General features: G+C 48.6%; 1 protein-coding gene across 3 annotated transcripts in view; it reads left to right on the top strand.

Annotated features, from left to right (window-relative positions):
* Positions 1–17863, top strand: part of ERCC3 (ERCC excision repair 3, TFIIH core complex helicase subunit) — a 1429399-nt gene that overhangs the window by 1323699 nt on the left and 87837 nt on the right. The gene's annotated exons all lie outside the window — the stretch shown is intronic.

The raw sequence follows: 17863 nt of genomic DNA, 5'->3' as shown, positions 1-17863 counted from the left end.
GCACAGCTTTCACTCACACTGTGAATGCATTAAAGCACTGCTGACTTACAGTGAAGCACTAAATCACTGCATTCAATGTGTTTAAAAAAACAGAAATGCAGGTATTTTATTTTTTATGCGCGATCAAATTATAAGGCCTGTATACGCCATAATCACTTGATCAAAGGTCTGAATTGCAAAAGGCGATCTGTGCGCTCATACAAGGCTAAATTAGTAGTCCCAGTTACTTGTGCCATGTGTAACCAGTGTGGAGGCTTTTATCCTAGCAGTTCCATATCAGACCTTCTTTTAAAAGGCAGACATTGGTGGTAGACATTAATGTCCATTTTAGCAGAATTTGCAATGAGATTAAATAAGACTCACAAACAGCACATATTAAAAAAACAAGGTATTTAAAATCAAACGAGGATGGGGCTCGGAGGGTCAAGATGGCGGTCGCTCGTTCTTGAGCTCCCACTAGTCTCTCGGCCCTTAACGCAAAGCAGTGGTGCTGGTGGGCTGGTTGGCCTCAGCCGGGCTGCCCTGGATTCTCCTAGAGCCCCAGGAAACACGGAAGAACTGCGATAGCTGAGGCAAAGCTGCCTGCCTGGTCGACTATCTCTGCCGAGAGGCCCCAAGCAACTGCAGGATTTTAGGGGCCCTCTACCTGGCTGTGTCTGTGGGGCATGCCCTCGAATGCCGGTCGAGGATGACCGAGCCCATTTCAGGATCTTTGTCCCACTTTGAGAGCAGCATTCATTCCCTGGGGATGGCGGTGGTGAGAGAGGCAGCTGGAGAGATCCAGAGGCTTCTTGTGCGTTGCCTAGTCTGCCCGAGGGAAATAGGCCTCCTGACGGGCCGCCCTATAGCACCGGTGCGGGGACAGTCAGACCGCATCTCCTGTTTGTTGGCCCACTGGGGTATGAAGGAGGGGCCCCACCCAAATAAGGCAGTGAGGAGAAGAGCCACAGTAGTCTGCCTGGCTCAGGAGGGAGGATCTGACCTGAGGAGGTAAAAGGGAAGGAAGGCCCAGTTGGGATGCCCCAGAACCCAAGGGGACCGGATTGACGTCCTGAGTTGCCCACAGCACCCAGTGACAGTAGGAGGGTGTAGAAGAATAGTGGTGAGGACAAGGAGCTGTCTGTCCTAGCCTACACTGTCTGTGACCCTTTCCCCGGGGTTCTGGCTGCTTGTGTCACCTGCATTGCGGACACCATGGGGGAGGCAGGCAGGAAATCAAGATAGGTGTGTGCTGCAGGGGCCCGAGTGACCTTTAGATCAGTAGAGTACTGCCAGACAAATACAGTAGACCTTATAGCCTCAACAGGCCCGGCTCCAGGAATTTTTATTTGGGTGGGCCAAGGGTGCATTTGGGTGGGTCACTGCGGCCTCGATTTGTCGCATATATGTCTAGGCAGGCCTGCTTCAGGGCCCTCCTTTATCTCTTCTTAGTCTTACAAGGCCCAGTAAAACGCACACTTTTCCAAATCTCTTTCTAAATATTATCACTCTCAAAAAGTGTTTTTTCTATGTAATGTTCCTTTGATGGGAAGAGGAGGTTTCTGAGGAGGGAGTATCAGGCAACTGACACTTCTCGGGCTCCCTCTGTGCGAGCCTTCAGGGAGAATCCCTCTTCATTACTACCTCCACCTGACCCCGTACTCTGCAACGCACTCCCTTACAGGCTTGATTATCCACTACTCCTCTCTAGTGCACCTTATCTCACAGCTGACCTTGGGCCCCAGCCCCATATTAGGCATTATCGGGCTCCACTTTCATTTTTCCCGGTAAAATTAGTAAAATCACCTTCAAACTTAAAACATTGAATATAGCAGTAAATGTAATTAGCATGCACTTTAAAGTATGTTCCACAGTAGCCCTTATGACCCGACTGCTAATTAAATCAACAAAAACAGAAAAGCCATGACAGGGCCGGGTTTAGCGCTGATGCGAAAGTCTTTTTTGGCGCCACACCAATAACTTCTTTCTCCGTAAATACCTTTGCTACCACCTTCCAACAGTGCCCCTCATCCCTCCATGGCTCTCCCTATTGACCTTTTCCTCGGATTCCCTCACTGCCACACGCCACAAGTGCCCCTCATCTCCCCATAGCCCCTCCCCCTCGGATTCCCTCACTGCCACCCTCCACTAGTGCCCCTCATGACCTCCTCAGACTCCCTCACTACCACCCTCCACCAGTGCCCCTAGTCTCTCCCTAGCTCCTCCCTCCACCCCATGACCTCTTACACGGATTCCCTCACTGCCACCCTGCAACAGTGCCCCTCATCACTCCATAGCCCCTCCCACTACCTCCTCCTCAGATTCCCTCACTGCCACCCTTCAACAGTGCCCCTCATCTTTACGTAGCCCCTCTCTCATATGCATTTCATTTGTTGTATAGCACAACTCATATCAGTGTAGTGTGTGGCAGTACTTTACACCACGCACACATTATACAGAGACAATGAATCATACAAGTATATAAATCCCTCTACAGGGAATGTCACATAAGCCAATAAGGATTACATGGTGTATGAATCACATGTCCTCCATACTGGTGGGTATTTTAAGAGGATTTGGTCTGGGGAAACACAATCTTAGGATTTAAAGAGTATTCCATGGGAGTCAGCTTTACTGATAAAAATGTATATTTGCCCAAATATACTCATTTTAGCAACATTAGAATAATGAAAGACTGAGGAAGTTCTAACTATATCACAAAACAAAAAAAGCGAAGCTCTAACTATACCATTCATGTTGGTATCCAGCTCTTCGATGACAGTTCATTGGTCACTGTCCTATGATAGGATTGTAACTTCTAAACTGCAAGTAACACAAGGATCCTGTGACAAAGGCAGTAACCCACTGAGCTTCCACATGAACTACAGTTCATCTACATTTAAAAACAACTAACAGACAAATGATTGCTCTCCAGCAGGATCATTAATCACCAGCGTTATCTGGGCATTTTGTATTGTCTTATTGTTGTCCTGCATCGGCCATGATAATGATAAAAACTGTTTAAATGAAGCACACACGAAGTATGTGTTCTGCTGGTCCTGTGCACATTTTAAACCGAAAAACAAATTGCAACAAATTCTCTTACTTACTCCATTAGTCAAACTTTGTGTCACAGCCTGATGTGATAAGCTGCTGCAGGGATCAGGAAAGGTGAATAGGAATAAACAAACTTCTTTTCTCCTGCACTTCATAGAAAAAGAAATATCCACGCAGCAGGACAGTAGGCAAAGGTTACCTTTGTCAAAGAAAGGATTTGTCCCTTTCGCCATGTGGAGATGAAGGGGTGAAAAAATAAACAAGGCCTCATTAACATGTAAATGGTCTTTTAAAGACCTGTGAAGTACTCCGGTGCGGCTGCGATAATCTCAAAAACTGTCTGTGTGTGTGTGTGAGCGTCCAGGAAGCTGTCTCAGCCTGGGCTGACACACACGACTGGGGGTTGAAGCATTCGGAGCCAAATGGCGTTGCGCGCCTGCCTTCAAGCCCTCCCTGCGAGGGCCAAGGCTCCTGTTTGGGTGGGCCAGGCTCATGTTTGGGTGGGCCAGGCCCACCCGCTGGAACCGGGCCTGAGCCTCAATATGGGACGTGACAAACCGCCGGGGACCCCAGCTCAATCCAAAATTGACAAAATCACGGCCTCTACAGGTGGACAAATAGGGGGCCAGAGTGAGGAAACTCAGGCGCCGGGATTTGGGGGACATCACCGTAATACTTCAGGCGATCAAGGACTCGTGCTCGGCCCTTGAATCCCAGATAGGGAAAGTGTGAGTAGATGTGGCCCTCTTGTGCCATGCTTTGTGCAATACTACAGCAAGGGTTTTCGAGGGGTGCATGGATAAATTGGAGGATGCGGTTTGTGACCTTAAAACAGAGGTATCCCGGCTGAGCTCGGCCTCCAAGAACCTCACTGCCAGAGCCAAAGATGCAGAAACCAGTAACAACTGGAGCAACCTCTGTTTTATCAGGTTTCCCGAGGGGGCGGCGGGATTGACACCCAAAGTATTGTTGGAACAATGGATAGCATCTTTGATTGATTCTCCCCTGCTGTTGGGATGCTTTATATTTGAACAGGCACATGGGTTCCTGGCCCAGAAATCACCCCCACTCCTGATGCCTCACCCCATCTGTTGATTGCCAAGATCCTGAACTATCAGAACAGGGATACGATCCTGCAAGAGGTGAGGTCCTAAGGGCCAATTTATGTATCGATCCAGCTGGATGATGGTGTTTACAGACTACACCAGGCAGATTCAAGCCCAACGTAAATCATAAGGCCAGGTGAAACAAAAACTGAAAGCCATGGAGTTACTATAAATGCTTCTCTGTCCTTAGGGTTATGTCCGAGGGAAAATTCAATTTCTTTAATATGCCGGATGAGGCCTAGTATTGGCTGCCTGAGCAAGGGTCACCTGCTGCTCTGGCCGGATTGCTCAACTCATGGACACAGGGATGAGGCGTCTTTTGAAGATGCTGGCCCCGGGTGTAGGAAGCGATCTTGAAGTTGCGGTCGCAACCACAGAGATGCTTTAGATACTTTGGAATTGAAGAAGGAGGGTACTCTACCACCTACCCCAGCAGTGGATGGTAATATTGTAAAGGCTGTGGCCTAGGCCCAGAACGTTACCAACTAACAATACAGCAATGGTAACCGGAGGCGTTGGCTTGGAGACGTGACCATATGATGCGTGTACATTGCACAACGTCATGTCTCCAAGCACCGTTCACTCAGAGAATTGTCTTACTGCTGCCGGTATCTCTACACGGCGAGCCGAAGACAAGAAGTCAAGGCGGAGAACCACCCTTGGAGTAGTAAGGAGTAGCGGGGGCGGGCACTTTACAGCGCGAGGGGGTCGCATGAAAGCTTTGGTCTTATCCAGATTGCCCCGCACAGACATACAAGTATATTGTATTAAAGCAAGAAACCTCTAAGGGGAAGGTTGTAGTGTTTGTAGATCGGCATGCACATACAATGCTTTTTATGTTTGGGATATCGCCAGCCATCTCCGCCAATATATCAGGACCAATTCTTATTTGTAGGGGGTGAGATATACTCTGGCCCTCTCTAGATCAACAATAAACAACGGGGCATTAAGGCCACAATAACCACTTTTAGTGCCGAAGCAGCTCAGGTTTGGTATTTGAAACCCAAAAGAGTAAACACAGAGATGTTCATAATGATATCCCACGTTAAACTGTGTCTCCTTTATGTCTTCATTTCCCCCAGAGTGTGACTACAGGGGGTATCCTCCTATTACTCGCCAGTTTAAGCATGGCTTAGTTGGAAACTCAGTGAGTTGAGTCTTTCCTTGTTCTCGGATGGAGGAGGGAAAGGAGAGTGTGAGGGGCAAAGCCCAAGCATAGTACGGGTTTTCTGACCTATTTATATGAATGAGCATAGGTGAGAGGTCCGACAATGGACACAAGAAAACAAGGCACCTGATTTATAGGCTGCTTTGTCTGTATACAGAGGTAGCACCTCCTCCACAGAGGTATGAATAAAACACACTAAATAAAAAGAGTGTTGGTTGGTTGAATGGAGTAAGACTGGTTGGATTTGACAACCGTTATCCAGGTATGACTGACCCCACCCTTTTTCACCATTTTCTCTACCCACAGATTTTCTGGAGTGAGTTACTGACTGGGTCCCTCACTCTGAGAACAATTTGTTCCGGAGACCCGACACTGGGGATATTGAGAGGATTCAAAATGCTGGGATCTGAACAGTCCTGATGAAGGCTGTGATGACCTGAAATTGTAGGCACTAACAAAGGAGCTGCAACATGTCGACAATCTGGCAGTAAGGAGGGGTGTAGGAACGCCTAATTCTTTCCTGTCACCACCATCCTTTACGTTTTTAATCCTAGTCAGTGGATCTAAGAATGAAATTATTTACAAAAGATACCACTGAACTAGTTTTAATTCTCACTGCACCTTTTCTTTCTGTGATCCCAGGATCCATTACGTATATTATTATTTATATGTTTGTATTGTCTTCTCTTCCCTTTTGCGCCACCCGGGCGTTGGTCTGCGCAGGGGTGTAAAGCAAGCCCAATGATGAAGCATGTCACAATTTTGTTAATGAGGGCAGTATTTTTTCACTGAGTACGTGCCACCTCTAATCTAGAGATCCATACACACTACTCCCCCTTGTGTGTGCTACACTTGTGTATGCCAGCACCACCTTATCTGTCTAGGACTATTAGAGGATTGGTGCCCTGGGATGGAGACTTGATGGGCGGCCTCTACTACTGCCCACTGTTGTGAGTATGGTGAATTTGGGCGAAGGATGCTTCTATTGCGGGGAAGTATAGGAAGTGGTAGAGTTGGTGGGGAAGAGGAGCAGTACTTGCCTTATGTCCGGACCCTGTACGCCAGGCCTGAAGCACAGGTGTCAGTGAACAGAGAGGGTCTCCCAGAGATTTCCAATCCTCCATGGCACCAAACAGGGATGCCTCCTATCTCCTCCCTGCTTTTCGATCGGGCCATAGAGCCCCGAGCAACTTGGATATGCTGCAACGCCCAGGTACGGGGTTTCGACTGGGGGGTGGAACTAGACAACAGAATTGCTCTCTATGCCAGCTATGCCCTCTTTTTCATTGCACAACTGGCGGAGACCGAACCCAACCTCATATCTATCCCTGATGCCTACGGAGGGGTGGATGTTGGCAATGACGGTGAACTGGCCTAGGTCACGCCTGGTTCCCCTTCGGGGGTACAGGAATGGAGGGATGATGAGATCTAGCACCCTGCCCTGCTGGTCCGGCGCTTGAGTTTCCCCTATTTGGGGGTTCAAATGACATGGGAGCTGGACCTCGCATGTTGCTTCAAACTCCGCCCCCTCACATGCAAGATCCAGGCAGCCCCTGACAAATGGGTTACGCTACACATTGAGATGGGAATAATAATCCACATTTGTAAAGCGCGAACAATCACCCGTAAGGCTCTCTAGGCGCTGGGGGCCGTCGGGAAGATTAAGCAAGCTATTGCTCAGAGTCACATGGTGCTGGGCTAATCTGCCGCCGGCGCCAGGGATCGAACCGTGATCCCCAGATTCCGGAGTCAGTCACCCTGGCCGAGGTGCCACACCTCCTTTTACAACCCTACACAAAATGATCGTCCTACAGCGGCTCCCTTATATCCCTCAGAACTTCCCCTTTCCATTCCTAACCTCTAGTTTACTACCGGTAACCTCCCAAGGATGATTTATTTTGGCGTACAATCTCCCCCCCTGGTTTGCCTTTGATAAATGTCAGTTTGACCTTCAGGAGGGGTCTGGCCATGGTTTGTCTGTCTCTACTACTGGGCTGTGCTCACCATAGTGGTGAATCACTAAATATGTGTGATTTGGGCAGATCCCTCATGTCGGATTACTACAAGGCTTTAATACCCTTGTAGGTATGCTGTATGGCACACTGGTTCCCCAGTCGCTCCTAGAGATCACCATAGTGGCCTGGCGAGCCACCTTGTGGTGGACTTGACGTGATGTGATGCTGGAGGCCCCTCTATGGGTGGGCAGGTGGCTGGCTCAACGACGTACCATGAGAGAATCTAGGGATGGGACAATATTGGCATATCATGCTTGTGTGACATTTGGGAGGGTGACCATATGAAATCATTGCAGGACCGCCAAACTGAGGTCCCCCTAACAAATCACAATTTCTGTGCAATTTCTAACTCCAGTACAAAGTCCCTCGGAAAACAGGAGGCACTGGCCGGACCCTCAGATTATAACCTTCTGGAAGCCTGGTTGCTAATGGGCTCACAGACAAGGGGTGGCATTTCCCAAAATTATAGAGCCCTGGTTAACCATTCCTCTTATACATTGTAGGACCTGAGGAGCAGTGGGATGGATGGCTGGGTCCATTGAAAGAGGCAGATTGGAGGGAACCGTGCATGGCGCCACAAACCGTAGCAATTTTAGCCCGGTTGCGAATTGTTTAACTAAAATACCTGCACTGTACCTACTACACACCCCATTGTTTATTGAAAGTCAATAAACTTCCAGATCCAGCCTGCATTAGATGTCATGGTGACGTGGGCGACTTCTACCGCATGGTATTGAAGTGCCCTATCATCCAGAAATGTGTCCATATTTGTGATTCTGTTGAGGGTCTTGCGCAAAAAGCTGGACGCCTCACCCAGGGTCGCAGTGCTCTGCCTCATGGATGAGATGGTAGGTACAATGGGGACCGTGCCTCATTAGATCTGGACACATTAATGTTTAAAAGGGGCATAGCCAAATATTGGAAGTCTACTAAGGCTGTATCCCTGAGGGAATGGAGGTTGGGCATAGACTGCTCTGCTAAATTGGATGGAACTCATCTATTTAGTCCAAGGGTGCCCTGGGAAACACCAGAAGATATGGGAAAAGTAGTGGACATAGTATGTGGACTGAACACTGCAGAAAAATGTATCCTTGGGGGTGGGGGGGGTAATTGTGGCTACCAACAATAACGTTATGGGACTCCCCTGTGAGCACTCTCTATACGTGTGCTTTCTCTTCTTTGTTTAATTAAGGTTAAAGTGTTTTTATTAAAAAGAAACCAAGTGGCGAGACCTGGACATGCACCAAGATGGCTGCTCGTCCCTCAAGCTCCGAAGCCGCCGCTCCTCTTCTACGGGCATATCAAGCAAGCCTGGGCCTCGTGGCATGTCCAGAGAGGTGGCTGATTCCCGGCCCTGTGATGACCCATGAGGGCTGAAGATCAGCCAAATACATGCCCCTTTAGCGCAGCAAATTCATAGGTGCTGAGGGCGGGGTTTTCGGCGTTCGCAAAAACCTGCGACTGCCATGTCCTGATCTGGAGGCCTCCTCGTCGCCGCTCTGTGGAGGACCTGCAGAGCGAGTCCCTCCTGCTGGCTCCTGGCCCTGAGTGGCGAAGATGAGCTCTTGTTGGCGATCTCCATTTGCCGCAACTAGCGCTCGATGGGCTGGGCCTCATTTTCGGCGTGGCCTGCGACGCTGAAGGGATCGCTGCATGTCCAGAGGGGCTGCATGATACCGCAATGAGTGGAAGCATGAGCTAATGAACACGGATGCTTCCGCTGAGTCAACACACTGGGCTGTGGTAGTGATACTTCTCTGGTAACCTGTGCGGAGCTCCTGGCGGGCTGGGCCTCCACCCCGTTGCAGCTCCGAACTGCTGCTCGGTCTCCCGCCATCTCTTTGTGTTTGCTTTGTTCGCCCTGTGTAAGGCAGCATACCATTCCAGCAAGCTGTGGGGCCCTCTGAGAGGACAAATCAATAAGGTACCGGTGCTTGGCTGCCGTAGGAGACCTGGTGTGGGCTGCTGTTGCAGCTATACTGTTCCTGGTGGCCTGGGGCCCCCCGCTCCTCGCTGTCTCTTTGGTGGACTGGAAACTGCAATACATCGGGGACTGGGGCCCCCCCTTGGAATACGAGAAGGCGGATTGGCTAACACTTGCCCCGGAGGGCCTCTAACTTTGACAAACCACTCCACTGCTCAATGTCACTGATCCCATAACCACATCACAGCTATTCGGAATTGATAAATAAATCCATCTCCCCCTACCGGCTCGTGGAATCTGAACTGCTCTGCCGAATTACGATACTGGTCTCGGCTGCACTATGGGAAGGGGGGACCCGAAACAGCAACAGATCTCTTTCGAGTCCACCAGGACCCCCAGGCGCAAGAAGGATGCAGGCCGAATTGGAGCCTCCCCCGCAGGATGGGACTGCGGCTATTATAGCGTAGCTTCTTGCCGGCTTCATGGGTATCTACTCGCACCTTGACACACTGGTCACCCGGCTAGATGACCTGCGAAGCCGCATAGACCAACAGGACACCTGCATTGAGGCGGCGGTGCAACACATTTCGGAGATGGAGCATGCTACTCAAAATGGTCGCTGTCAAGGCTGAGGACTTGGAGGCGCTATCACGCCGCATCGATATTCTCATAGCGGGAGTGGCAAAATCCACCAGCACACTCCCCATGAATGTTTATGTTGAACACCTGAGGAAAGAGCTGTTTGGGGAAGACGCATTCTTATCCACATTTGCAGTGGAGCCGGCACATCGATCGCTGGCCTCTAGGGCAGCGCCCGGGACCCTCCCTTGTTTGTTCATCGCAAGGCTCCTGAACCACCACGACCAAGATGTCACTCTCCATTTGGCTAGAGAGTGGGAGTCCATCCAATATCAGAGCATGACCCTTGCTTTTTACCCTGATTTCACCCTCTGGGTTCAGGAGGCCCGTCAAAAATACCTAGACATTAAAAAAATACTTACAGAAAGCGGGAGTGCGCTATGCAATGCTCTATCCGGCAAGATTAAGGATCCATCTGAACGGTAAAACTCATAGCAGAAGCAGTCAAATTTTGGAAACACCGGGCAGGTGCCACCTCTTCTGTGGGGGACGACCGGAGTGACCTGATGGGCGTATCTCTCACTGGCCCGCGAGAACTAAACTTATGAATGACCCTGGAACACTGTACTCCTCTCAGCCCGCCTAACACATTGACGGCATTTCTGTTGCCTACAAGTAATGAGGTCGGACCAACTACAAGTCCCAACGAACAGTTTGTGACTGGTCTGCAGCCTGCCATATTCATTTTCTCTCTCTCTCTCTCTCTCTCTCTCTCTCTCTCTCTCTCTTTCTCTCCCCCCCCCCCCCTCGCTCTTTGTTCAAGATATTTTGCTTCATTGGGCAATTTAATACGCTGCCTATCTGTGGATGATGTTGGCGGTCGGTCTCCCTTGGGCGTAGCCTCTCCCCTTGGAGATCTCTTACTGTTCTTGATGGGAAAATGTTGGGATTCACCGGATAATGATTGTGGTGCTATCCGATTGGGTGGGAGAGGGGTACATGTTATGTGTTACATGTTTGTTGACAGTTTTTCTACAGGGCATTAATGAGCAAATAAACCAAATTGTAGCCGCTGCAAGCACTGTTCTCCATCTATACGCAACTACACAATATACATGACACAACTGACTAAGAGCCCCAGGGCACTGGGATTGAGGTATATATCTTGGAATGTGCAAGACCTATCTAATCCTCAAAAAAAGGCGACAGATATTGGCCAATCTTGCCCAACATAATATCCAGGTGGCACTCTTACAAGAGACTCACTACGCCCCGAATTCTGCTAACCGCTTCGCCTCTAACTGGGAAAGGGGCTAATCGCTTTTTTGCGAATTATAGTTCATATTAAAGAGGTTTGTATCATTGTGCATAGAACACTCCCTCTCAGAGCACATTAGACAATTAAGACCCCGATGGTAGTTGCTTATTAGTTGCAGGAACATTAGGAGTGCAGAGTATACTCCTAATTAATATCTATGCACCCAGTACAGATTCATCGGAATTCTTTCCCAACATTGCTACATGTATTTCCCAGCTAGACACTGACAATATACTAATGGGCGGTGACTTTAACCTCATACTAAATCCTGCCTTGGATGCAACAGGGACAGGGGTGATAACCAAACCCCAGTCCGTACAAGCGCTGGACAGGTTACTACGATCTCATTTGCCGAGATATGCATGGCGCGGCCGCAATCCACTGCACAAAGAATTTTTCTTTTCATCTCACAGGACTTGGTCCTTCTTAGACCATTGGTATCTGTCGCCCAGCTTCACATTGGCTACACTGTCCCTAGAATACCTCCCTCGTAGATTGTCTGATCACTCTCCAGTGTTATTGATTCTCTTGATCCCGGATGCAGTGCATTCCCGCGCACCCTGGTGCTTCCCAGAGGGAGGCTATATAAGACCGCGCCGAGGTTAGTGTAAGGGCATAGTGGAATTTTTTCAATTGAACGCTTGATCGGTACCCTGTTATGGGAGGCGTTTAAAGTTTGCATTCGTGGAACGTGCATTGCTAAGCAGTTTGGGGTCCTGTGCACCATCCACCAAGGCTTAGAAAGGGTGGAAAATCTTTTAAGGGAGCTGGATGCAAAACTTTTGAAGGGGGGTGACCTAACTCCGCTGCACTAGCAGTCAGAACTGGTGACAGAATTCCAGGAAGTTGCAGCTTGTGAGGCCAAATATTTTGGCAAATACGCATTGGCCAGGGTGTATGGTAAGGGGTAGAGGCCTGAGTGGACATTCGATAGGTTATAACACCCTCAATATCAATTTTCCTATATAATACATGTTCAAATGCGAGACAGAACTTTAAGCAATACTGGTGCTGTAATCACTGTAGATTTTTACTCCACCTGTACACTACCTGCTTACCCAGTGGACAATGAGCTTGCCGATTATCTAGCCGAGATATCTCAGGCCATTGATGAACTCAGCAGAGCCAAGGCTCTGGGCACAGATGAACAATCTGGCACATTCTATAAAACATTTAAGACCCTGCTGGTTCCCAGTCTATATGGAGTCTCTGGAAAGTGGAGTACTTCCCCCTACAATACGGGAGGCAGTTATAACTTTATTATTGAAACCAGGCCAGCCCCTTCACGTTGCTATTCATATAGGCCCCTCTCTTTACTAAATCAGGATTATAAGATCCTAGCTAAGGTGCATACAACACGTATCGCTTTGTTAGTGGATCAAATTGTCGCCATATCAAACAGGGTTCATCCCTAATAGCTCCACCTCTGTGAATTTACGTAAAAATTTTGCAGTAATTAACCAGATTTCGCCTGAGCTCCCCTCAGCGGCAATACTATTAGATGCTGAAAAAGTATTTGACTCCTTGGAGTGGCTCTTTCTATATGTTACCTTGTGGAAACTCGGTGTTCCCCAATATTTTTTAGGACTTCGGGTGAATGGCGGCTTCGCATAGCATTTGGAATTATCTCGGGGGACCAAACAGGGTTGCCCATTGCCACCACTGCTTTTTATTATCGTAATGGACCCTCTAGTCCGACACCTGCAGGAGCGGCACTGCAACGTGGGCTTTGCTTCCATCGGGGCCCCCTGCTGGCGTCTTTGTACGCCGATGATGTCATATTATTTATTTGCGACCCTGAGACTAAGCTTCCTCTCCTTCTTCGAGAGGTGGCGTGATTTGGGTTTTTGTCTGGGCGTGTCATCAACTGGGCCACATTTGAAATATTTTCGCTGACGGATGCCACGGCCTGTTCGCTTTGGACTATCCCCTTCGATAGTGTGACGACCCCCCCAAATATCTTGGAATATATTTGCACCACAATGCAGCAGAAGTGATCCGTATTAATTATGGCCCTGCGGTTGAGCGCTGGCCGGAAGAATTGTCATTATCAAAATGGTAGTCCTTCCATGATTTCTGTATTACTTTCTTAATATCCCTATTCTGCTCACCTCTAAATTCTTTTATACACTGCGCGGTTTGCTCATTAGACTGGTTTGGGCAGGCAGGCAACTGCGCATTAGTTGGCAGACATTAACAATGCCATACCAGGGCAGTGGCTTCGAGGTCCTGGATTTTTAGCTATACTTCATAGTAGAGCTAGCACACTATGCATATTACCGGTATCACCCCAACGCTCGACTACAGTACCTGAAACCAGAATGGACTCCGGCTAGGCCCCATTCACTCTGCTCTTATACCTCCCGGATTACCCTGAACACCCTCTGAAATGCACACTCTCCCAACAACACTCTGGGCCTGGCCAAATTATGCCGATATCTTCGATTTGATATCTTAAACTCCCCACACATACCCCTGCGTGGCAACTCATGGCTCTCCAACTACGGAGACTCTGACCAAGAAGACTTTGGCTCAATGCGAGCTGCACACGTTTGGCCATCTCTTTCAGAATGCCCAGGTGCGATCTGTCCCAGACTTTACCTGGGAACGAGATATGTTCTATATGGATAGGTTCCTGATACACAGAGTATGCACCTTGTGAGAAGTTGGCCTGGCATATGCTGTCCTCTAGTTATAGGGGACACCTTGCACCAGTCCAATTCGACTCTTAAGGTGATAGGTTAAAAGACAACCTTTAAAGAAAGCTATCCTAGTGGTAGCTGTGGCGAGCAGCCTTCAGGCTAAGTCTTGAAGGAGTGTTAAGCTTATTGTTTTACCATAGATAACCTCTTGAATGACCAAATGAAAGAGTAGTCCACACAGGTATATATATAAAATATATGTATTTATTCTAAGAATAATCCCACTAGTCTCTTTATGAGGCTGGAGGTAAAGATACAATTCAAACAAGCATTGATAGTTACAATAAATAGCACTGGAATCATAGGGCCCCAGGGGGGGACCAAACCATATATTAAAAAAGTGGTATAAGAACCAAGACAATTCTACAGACAATGCCTAGGGCATTTAGGGTCGCTGGCCCCTTGCGAAACCACCCAAGGTAGTGAGGAAGGGGATCTCTATTAAACCCTACGGAGAATGTCGCGGTTGAAATTTACAAGAATTAAAACACTTCTAGCAGGAGTTCAAGTTCAGGAGTTTAAAGTTAAGCTCTTGGAGGGCGCACACCCACGAGAGTACTAAGGTACCCCTGTTACCTGCCCCAGGGAAGCCGGGTGCATAGGTCGTTTTCGATGTCGGGTCGATGTCTGCTTTTCAATGGAAAAACGTGAAGAACTGCTGCTAGCAAGAAGCATCGTCGATGTCGTGTAGATTGAAGATGTAGATCTTGAAGAGAAGGACCTGAAAGCAGAGGGGACAGAGTCTGGGTCACGGCACAGTGACCAGGGGGCTCAGGAGAAAGAGCCCTTCAATGTCGGGTGCTTCCAGGTGGAAGATGGGTAGCTTGGATCAGCAGCCACGGGCTCCAGGAGGCATCAAGGAAGGCCAGCTTCTGGAGGGCGACTGTCCCACGAAGGATGAGGGTCGCTGCGGTGTTAGTGTCCGGATTGGATCCACTAAGCCTTGGCAAACGCAACCCACGCAAGAATCAAGAAACAGCTACTGGTGCAGACTCACAAGGTCTGAGCGAGGTCTCCAGCGAGGAGACTGAAGAGCAGGCCTGGAGCAACCAGGAGAATGCTTTAAAGTGATGATTGACCTCCGCCAGGGCCCACCAGTCGAGAGACAAGGGACCGCAGGAGGCAGCAATTTGGCGTGCGTAAAGATGCGCCCACGGGTCGCCGGAGCGGGCTAGGGCGTCAATCTTTGGCACAGATGATGCTGAGAGGTTGGCTCAATAATGGGCCAAAGCACAACCTCCCCACTCGTCGGGGTTGTGTGCTGTGCAAGAGGTGGCCGGTGTCCTGGGGTATTGGGGATCTCGGCACCCACAGGGTCCACGGTGTTAAGCTTTGCTGTGCACACTCACTGGCCTCTGGGATGCTTGGAAACCCACCTCAAGGTAAGCAGAAGTCTTCGTTGTCCATAGGAGCAGCGGAGTTCCAACCGGGTCACTTGCAGTGTTTCAGGTGCCTGCCAAGCAGGGGGGTAACTCCTTTACCCCAAGGGAGATTTCCTCATTCAGCTGTGCAGCAGCAAGTCGAAGTTCAAGTCTGTGAAGTCCAAGATTAATCTGAGGCTCTGGGGACCCTGTACCCACCTCTATCCAGAGGTATAGGGGAGTGTCTGAATCAGAGCCCACCAATGAGAGTTCACGCGGGAAAGGGTGGCTATACACTCTCCCCTTTGTGTGTTTCCCGCCAGGGCAGGGGACAGGATGCCCCTGAACCGGTTCCAGGCGGTGTATGCACAAGTAGGCACTTGAGAAGCCTACGTGCAACTCTGAAAGGCATCCTATGGTGCACCCACCCAGTTCCAATACACATAGTCTGTCTGGGGAGGTGGGAACACCTCCCTGCAACAAGATCCCTATTGTCCAGCTACCATGGCGGGAGTTCTGCCCAGCAACAGGCAGCCAGAGTTGTGTGGGTGGCGGGTAGCATCCATTTTGTATTACGTGTGCTCTTTTAAATTGGTGTCTAAAATCTGCCGCTTTTACCATATCACCCCTCTAGCAGGGGGAATCATGCCCTCACTCCCATGGCTGGATTGGGGGTATGATTCCAGCATGTTTGACACCAAACACGACATGGTTCTGTGTAGCCACTCTCAAGTTATCACACTATCGCGATTACTTATAATGCGGTTAAGAGTATATGGTATGGCTGCACTACAAACAACCTCACACTAGTTTTTACGAAGGCCTGCCTTGTAGTATTAGCAAGGCCTGCTTTAGAGGTGACCTATGAGGATATATGTGTTGTAATTAAGTGGGATACAGGGTACCTATAGCCCTGTAAGGGGTGCAAGCACCACCTTACCCAGACTACAATAGTGGTCTGGTGGTGTCAGTTTGTATGGCTGTCCCAGGGGTGGCACAATAAGTGCTGCCGCCTCTGGTAGGCCTCTGAGGGACCCATGCCCTGGGTACCTAGGGTACCATCTACAAGGGGCTGATAGGGTGTCCTCAGTATCCAATTGGTATGTACCTAGGGTACTCACATCGGTTTAGAGAGGAAGCAGATAGGCTGGGGTCCTGGATAGCAGGGCCACAGCCTGGCTAGAGTAAAAAAACAGTCAAAACATCAGCAAAAAGTTGGGGGCAACTATGCAGTCGATGCCACTCTCCTACACACCTCGTTGATAGCTGTGCTACAGGCGTCTTCTGCAGAGCCGGTAGACTTCCTCCCACTCTCACTTGTCATTACTTCTGCTTCCCATGCCCATTTAGTTTCTAGACTTTATCTTCTGGCTCTTACACTTAGACCGCGGGTGGGCACGGGGGCACGAACAGCATGGGAATATGATCTTGGCCACCCCATACCTGATATAACATATACCTATTGTTGCGAACAGACCCAGTATGTTTTGTTCAATCATCGCCAAAAGATTTTACACTTCAAATACATACATAGAGCATACATTACACCTAAGTTACTGGCAAAAATGGATCCCACTAGGGCCCACACCTGCCCCAGTTGCGCAATAGAAACTACAGACTTCTTCCATATAGCATGGAACCAGTGCTAGCATACTGGAATTAAGTTTTACGCTACCTAGCCCAGATGATTGAAATTGAAGTGACCCCTCCCCATTAATGGCATTACTCGGTATGTGGAGCCACTCAAACCAGGTGTACGCCGCTTTGTAACTTTTGCCTAATTTTTAGCCAAACGGCATGTCTCTAGATACTGGAATAACCCTGCGGTCCCGGTGATTAAGGCCTGATGTGTACGCGTCCATGCAGCCACTTACCTGTAGGCCCAAAGATATGTGGCAACTACTCTGGTCCTACTCGCTTTTGCATCCTGAAGAGGCCAACTCAATGTACATTGTTGTATACTGCAAAATGACCCCGATTCAGGCAGGAATGGCAATATTTGTCTCCTTTGAAGTGTAAATGAACAGTGCTTGTACTATTTAATTAATAAGTTAATTTGTATGTGACTTGGCTCATCTTAACGCTGACAATTCTTGATGGAAAATGGCCCTGTATGTTCATGTTTGTTTTGACATTGATATTAAATTCTGGAAATGCAATAAATAAAAGAAAAAGAAAGTAAGAAAAATCTAACTGGCAATGTCAGTAGGTCTAAGTTATAACTGAAAGTTCCTCTCCAGACACTTGTGAGCTTAGGCATTCAGCAACCTATCATTGCATTCATGTATCCATTCATCCAACCTCTGCATCATTCTTGCTTTTAACCACTTACTCATACACAGTAAAACTCCCACACAAATTCAACATGCATTTGCAAAATAAATGAAGACAAAGTAGAAAAAATAAAACATACCTCCACCTAAACATCGCTGGTGTGTGTTTGCAATAACAGTAAAGGTAAGCACAGCAACATGCTTCCATCTTGCACTGGTGTTGAATGTGATGCATCATAGTGTAAAGATTCCAACATGTTGGCCGTCCATGGTAAAACAGTGATTCACTATGGATAATACAGTTGCTTTGTAACTATTTGGATAGGAAACAATGTCCATGTGAGGCGTGGCACACTGCAGAATATATGAGTGGTAAGTGGA

Source organism: Triturus cristatus, chromosome 2_2 (genome assembly GCF_964204655.1).
Source record: "Triturus cristatus chromosome 2_2, aTriCri1.1, whole genome shotgun sequence".
NCBI classification, from domain to species: domain Eukaryota; kingdom Metazoa; phylum Chordata; class Amphibia; order Caudata; family Salamandridae; genus Triturus; species Triturus cristatus.
The sequence above is the reverse complement of the archived record's forward strand: the minus strand, read 5'-3'. Positions and strand labels throughout refer to the sequence as shown.